The following is a 7,313-nucleotide window of genomic DNA, read 5'->3' as shown; positions in this document are numbered from 1 at the left end:
GACAAATGCATCCAACAATACTTATATGTTAATGGTCACACAATGTTTAAGGATGCAATTTGTGACAATAACAACATAAAAGGAGGCAGGCAGAGGTATATAGAATCAAAGTTTTTGTGTGCTATTGAAACCAACTTGGTATCAATTCAAATTAGATTGTTATAAATTTAGAATGTTGGTAGTAATCCTCATTGTAACCACTAAACATAATCTTTAAAAATAAACAAAAGGAAATGAGAAGGAAATCACAGAGATACACTGCCAAAAAAAAAAATAAATTAAGCAGAAGGAAGTAGTAATGGGGGAAATGAGGAATAAAAAAAGTGAGGCACATACAGAAAACAATGGTGAAATGCCAGGAGGAGTCCTACCTTATCAGTAATTACTTTAAATGTAAATTGATTAGACTCTCCAATCAAAAGACAGAGATTGGCAGAATGGATTAAGAAAACATGACCCAACTATAAGGTGTCTACAGAAAACTCACTTTAGATCCAAAGACACAAATGGGTTGAACATGGAAGCATAGAAAATGATATTCTATGCAAATAATAACCAAAACAGAGCTGGGGTGGCTACACTCGTATCAGAAAAAGTAGTCTTTAAGTAAAAAATTTTAACAAGAGACAAAGAAGGTCATGATGTATTTATAAAGGGTACAGTTAATCAAGAAGATATAACAATTATAAGCATATATACAACAGTCAACAGAACCCCCAAATAAATGAAGTAAACATTGACAAGATTAAAACGAGAAATAGTTCTATAATAGCTGAAAACTTTGAATATCTACTTTAAATAATGGATAGAGCATCAATAAGGAAACAGAGGACTTGAACAACACTGAAGGTCAACCAGACCTAACGCACATGTGTAGAACACGCCACCCAACAGCAGCAGACACATTCTCAAGTGCTCACGGAGCATCTCCAGAATAGAACACGTTAGGTGACGAAGCAACTCTCAATGAGTTTAAAATGTTTGAAATCATGCAAACTATCTTCTCTGACCACAATGGAACTATACTAGAAATCAATAGTACAAAAAAAACTGGAAGGTTTACAAATATGTGCAAACTAAACAACATACTCTTAAAAAACCAACAGAGTCCTCCAAATCACAAAGAAATTAGAAAATACTTAATGAAATGAAGTGAATGAAAACATAAACATGACATATCAAAACTGATGGGATGCCCCCAAAACAGTGCTCAGAGAGAGATGTGTAGCTGTAAACACCTTCGTTAAAAAAGAAGGATCTCAAATCAACAACTGTATACACTAAAGAACTAGAAAAATCAGAGCAAACCAAACCCAAAGCTAACAGAAGGAAGGAAATAATAAATGTAGAGCAGAGAAAAAGGAAACAGAGACTAGAAAGACAACATAGATTATCAAAAAAACAAAGCTGGTTATTTGCAAAGAACAATAGGATTAACAAACCTTTAGCAAGATTGACTAAGAGAAAGAGAGAGAAGATGCAAATAATTAAAATCAAAGATAAAAATGGCATATCACTACTGTTTTACACAACAAATAAAAAGAATTATAAGAGAGTACGTTGAACAATTGTATTCCAACAAATATGACAACCCGGATGAAAGGGACACATTCCTAGAAACATACAAATTACCAAAACTGACTCAAAAAGACCTCACAATAACAACCCATTTTTTATTTTTAATTTTTGTAGAGATGGGGTCTTGCTATGTTGCCCAGGCTGGTCTCAAATTCCTGGCCTCAAGCCATTCTCTCACCTCAGCCTCCTGAGTAGCTGGGACTGTAAGTGCAAGACACCGCACCCAGCCCACATTTTCACTTTCAATGTGATCTCATCTAATCCTTTATCTTTAAACACTATCTAAACGCTGATGATTCTGATTTTTTTTCTCCAGCCTGACCTGTCTTCTGAACTCTAACATGTATATTCAACTTTCTGCTCAACAGCTCCAGTATGATAGCCACAGCATTTCAAATTTAAATGTTCAAAACTACTATCCTGATTTCCCTTCAGTGCACAAGCCTATCCTATCCTGACTAATACAACCCCTTCACAGCAAAACAGTAGCTCTTTTAGAAAATATATAATAAAATTTAAATTAACCATTTTAAAGTGGCATTTAGTACATTTGTAATGTTATATAATGACCACCTCTATAAAATGCCAAAATATTTTCATCACCCCAAAAGAAAAACTTGTGCCTATTAAATTGTCACACTCCATCTCCCCACCCCCCCACTGCCTGTTTATCCATCATCCATTGATGGGCATTTGGGTTGTTACTACCTTTTGCTATTGTGACTAGTGCTGATATGAACATTTGTGTATAAGCATTTTTTTTCAGTACTAATTTTCAATTCTTTCCAGTATATGCCTAGAATGGGAATTGCTAGGTTATACGAAATTCCATATTTGAATTTTTGAGGCCCCACCAAACTGTTTTCCACAGCAACTATATCATTTTCCATTCCCACCAGAAATGGATATGTGTTCTGATTTCTCCACATCCTCACCAACACTTACTACTTTTGAAATTTTTTTAAAAAATTGTGGTCACCTTAATGGGTGTGAAGTGGTATCTCTCCACGGTTTTGATTTGCATTTCCTTAATTAGTCAATGATGCTGAGCATGTTTTGATGTGCTTGTTGGCTATTTGTATCTTCTTTGGAGAAGTGTGTATTCAAGTCGTTTGCCCATTTTCAAATTAGATTTTTGTCTTTTTGTTTTTGAGCTGTGAGAGTTCTTTATATATTCTGGATATGAAATCACTATCAGATATAAGACCTGCAAATATGTTCTGTCCTTCTGTAGTTTGTCTTTTCACTCTCTTAATTAATAGTGTCATTTGACACACAAAAGTTTTTAATTTTGATGAAGTGAAATTTATCCATTTTTTTCTTTTGTTTGTGCTTTTGGTGTCATATCTAAGAAACTAATGTGAATCCAAGGTCAGGAAGATTTACCTGTATGTTTTCTTCTAAGAGTTCTACACTTGTGCTCTTAAATATATAGATCTTTCAACTATTTTGAGTTAATTTTTGTGTACGGTATGAAGTAAGGCTCAAACTTCATTCATTTGCATGTGGCTATCCAGTTGTTCTACCACCATTTGTTGGAGGGGCTGTTCTTTACTCATTTAAAAGGTCTTGGCACACTTGTTGAAAATTGATTGCTCGTAGATGCATGTTTTTATTTCTAAGATTCTCAAGTCTATTTCATTTCTCTATTATGTTTACCCTTCTGGCATTACCACATTCTTTTGATTACTATAGCTTTGCAGGAAGTTTTGAAATAGGAAGTGTGAGTCCTTAAACTTTGTTCTTCCTTTTCAAGATTTTTTTTTTCTGGAGACAGAGTTTTACTCTGTTGCCTGGGCTAGAGTGCTGTGGCATCTGCCTAGTTCACAGCAACCTCCAACTTCTGGGCTAAAGCAGCCCAAGATCCTCAGCCTCCAAAGTAGCTGGGACTGCAGGTGTGTGCCACCATGCCCAGCTAATTTTTTCTATTTTTGTTAGAGACAGGAGCTTACTCTTGCTCAGGCTGGTCTTGAACTGCTGAGCTGAAACAATCCTCCCGCCTTGGCCTCCCAGAGTGCTAGGATTACAGGTGTGAGCCACCTCTCCTGGCCTCAAGTTTGGTTTTTTTTTTGTTTTGTTTTGTTTTGGTTTGGTTTTCTTTGGCAATTTGGGGGCCCTTTTAATTCCATATGAATTGAATGTCAGTCAGGTTTTCCATTTCTGCAAAAAAGGCCATTGGGATTTTGATAGGAATTATATTGAATTTGTAGATAACTTGGAGTAATATTGACATGTTAATAACATTTACTCTTTCAATTCTTGAACATGAGAGGTCTTTCCCATTAAGTGTTCTTCAATTTCTTTCAGAAATGTTTTGTAGTTGCCAGTGTGCAAGTCTTACACCTCCTTGGTTAAATTTATTCCTAAATATTCTTTTTTATACTATTGTAAATGGAATTTGTCTTAATCCATTTTTCTGTTGCTATAACTGAGTACTTGAGACTGGGTAATTTATACAAAAAAATGTATTTCTTGCAGTTATTTTTTTAAATTTTTATTTTATTTTTAATTGATATATAATAGTTGTACATCTTTATTATTTTCTTTGTGGTGAGAACATTCAGAATCCTTTCTTCTAGCTATTTTGAAATATACATTATTGTTAACTATAATCACTCTACAATGCAATAGAACACCACAACTTATTCCTCCTATCTAACTGTAACTTCATAGCTATTGATCAACCTCTCCCCATCTCTCTTCCCCTTCCCCAGCCTCTGGTAACCATTTTCCTGCCTCTACTTCTGTGAGATCAACTTCTTTAGGTTCCACGTATGAATGAGATTATGCAATATTTGTCTTTCTGTGTCTGGCTCATTTCACTTAACGTAATGTCCTTCAGGTTCATCCATGTTGTTGTAAATGACAAGATCACATTCTATTTTTTTTTTTTTTTTTTTTTAGGGATAGGGTCTTCCTCTCATTCTGTTGCTAAGACTCAAGTGCAATGGCACCGTCCTAGCTCACTGTAATCTTGATATCCTGGGCTCAAGCAATCCTCCTGCCTCAGCCTCCCAAGAAGCTAGGATTATAGGTACATGCAGCTAATTTTTTAATTTTTTGTAGAGGTGGGGTCTTGCTATATTGCCCAGACTGGTAGCAAACTCCTGGCCTCAAGCAATCCTCCTGCCTCAACCTCCCAAGTAGCTGGGATTATGGGCAGGAGCCACTGTGCCGGGCCAGGATTTCATTCTTTTTTATGGCCAAATAGTATTCCACTGTGTATATATACCACATTTTTGTTATTCATTCATACATTGATGTACACTTAGGTTGATTCCATAACTTGGCCCTTGTGATTAATGGTGCAATAAATACAGTTCAGATATTTCTTTGACATACTGATTTCGCTTCCTTTGGATATATGTCAAATATATAGTGGTATACATAGTGGGCTTGCTGGATCTTCTTACAGTCCTGGAAGCTAGGAAGTTTAAAGTCTAGGGGCTGCACATCTGATGAGGGCCTTCATGTTGGTGGGACTCTCCGCCTTCACTCCCACCAAACCATTCTGCCCTTCTAGGCCTGTGGGCCTCTGATGGGAGGGGCAGCTTTGAAAATCTCTGAAATGCCTTTGGGGCCTTCCTCTCACTGTCCTGATGAAAAGTCTCTGGCACTCTTCTGTCGGGACTACTCTCTCTACCAACATTTTCTCTAGGCTGCTCCCAAACGCACCTTTTTCATTCTTTCCATGGCCAGGCTGTGAATTTTCCAAATTTTTATGTTGATTCTCTGTTAACTATAAATTCTGTCTTTGTCATCCCTTTCTCCAGATTCTCACTGTAAGCATCCAAAAGTAACCATGAAGCATCTTGAAGGCTTTGCTGCTTAGAAGTTTCTTCCACCAGATATCCTGGTTCATCCGTCTCAAGTTCAGCCTTCCACAAAGCCCTACTGCATGGACACAGTTTCACCAAGCTCTTTGCTCCTTTATAATGAGCATGGCCTTCATTTCAGGTTCCAATACCTTGTTCCTCATTTCCATCTGGATCACATCAGCACAGCTTTTAACGTCCAAATTTCTACCAGCATTCTGGTCATGCCTACTGAAGTAGTCTTTAAGAAGTTGCACACTTTTCTTACAGCTCTTCTCTTCTCACCCCTCACCAGCATTGTCCTTAATACTCTATTTACAGCAATCCAGGATTTTTCTAGTCTACTTCTTCAAATTCATCCAGCATCTACCCATTACCGAGTTCCAAAGTTGCTTCCAGATTTTCAGTTATCTGTGTAGCAGCAACCCCACTTCTCAGTATCAATTTTCTATCTTAGTCCATTCTCTGTTGCTATAACTAAATACCTGAGCCTGGATAATTTATTTAAAAAAATTATTTCTCAGAGGCTGGGAAGTCCAAAGTCTAGGGGCTGCATCTGGTGAGGACCTTTTCGCTGGTGGGGACTCTTTGCAGAGTCCTGAGGCAGCATAGGGCTCACATGGGGGGGATAGAGCATGCCACACTGGCTTTTATGACAGACCCACTCTTGGGACAACTAAAGCACTCTCATGATAACCCACTAATCCATGAATGGATTAATCCACACATGAGGACAGAGCCCTCAAGACCAAATCACCTCCTTTAAAGGCCCTGTCTCTTCATACTGTTATGTGGGGGATTAGGTTTCAACATGAATTTTGGAGGGGTGAAACATTCAAATTATAGCAGAATTGTTTTCTTAATTTCATTTTGGGATTGTTTATTGCTGGCATTTAGCAACACCACTGATTTGTGCGTTCATCTTGTACCCTACAACTTTGCAATACTCATTTATTAGCCCTATTAGGTTTTGTAAAAATGGATTCTTTGGGATTTTTCATATATAAGATTATGTCATCAATGAACAGACATAGTTTTACTTTCTCCCTTTTCTATTTGGAGACTTCTTTTCTTGCCTATTTGCTCCAGTTAGAAATTCCAGGATAGTGTTGAGTAGCAGTGGTGAGAGGGGGCATCCTTGCCTTGGTCCAGATAGGGGCACCTTAGTCCATTCAGGCTGTTATAACAAAATACTTTAAACTAGGTAATTTACAAAGAACAGAATTTTAATTCTTACACTTCTGGAGGCTGAGAGTCCAAGATCAAGGCATTGGCAGACTTGGTGTCTGGGAGGGCTTTCTCTCTGGTTCCAAGATGGTGCTTTGGTTGTCCTCTAGGGTGGAGGATCACTATGTCCTCACATGGCAGAAGGGACCACAGGGCAAACTCTCTCCCTAAAGCCCTTTTATGAGGGCACTAATCCCATCCATGAGGGGGGGGGGCCTCATGGCCTAATCATCTCCCAAGGGCCTCACCTCTCAATACCATCACCTTGGGGGTTAAGTTCCAACATATGAGTATGAAAGGGGTGCATCCATGCACTCAAAACACAGGAGGGAAAAAGTTTTGAGTTTATCATCATTGAGTATGATGTTAGCTGTAGGTTTTTCATAAATGTCCTTTATTATTTTGGAAGTTCCCTTCTATTCCTAGTTTTCTGAGTGCTGTTCTCATGGAAGAGTGTCAGATTTTGTGGCATTTTTTTTCTGCATCAACGGAGATGATCATGTGGGGTGTTTTCCTTTCATTTTCTTAATTACATTGATTGATTTTTTGTGTGTTGAAACATCCTTGCATTCCTTAAATAAACTGTACTTGGTCACGGTGTATAGTCCTTTTAATATGCCATTAGATTTGGTTTGCTAGTATTTTGTTGAGAACTTTTGCATTTATGTTCATAAAGGAAATTGGTGTGCAGTT

The sequence above is a fragment of the Lemur catta genome, chromosome 14 (assembly GCF_020740605.2).
Source record: "Lemur catta isolate mLemCat1 chromosome 14, mLemCat1.pri, whole genome shotgun sequence".
In the NCBI taxonomy this organism is placed as follows: Eukaryota; Metazoa; Chordata; class Mammalia; order Primates; family Lemuridae; genus Lemur; species Lemur catta.
Note: the sequence above shows the minus strand (reverse complement) of the source record.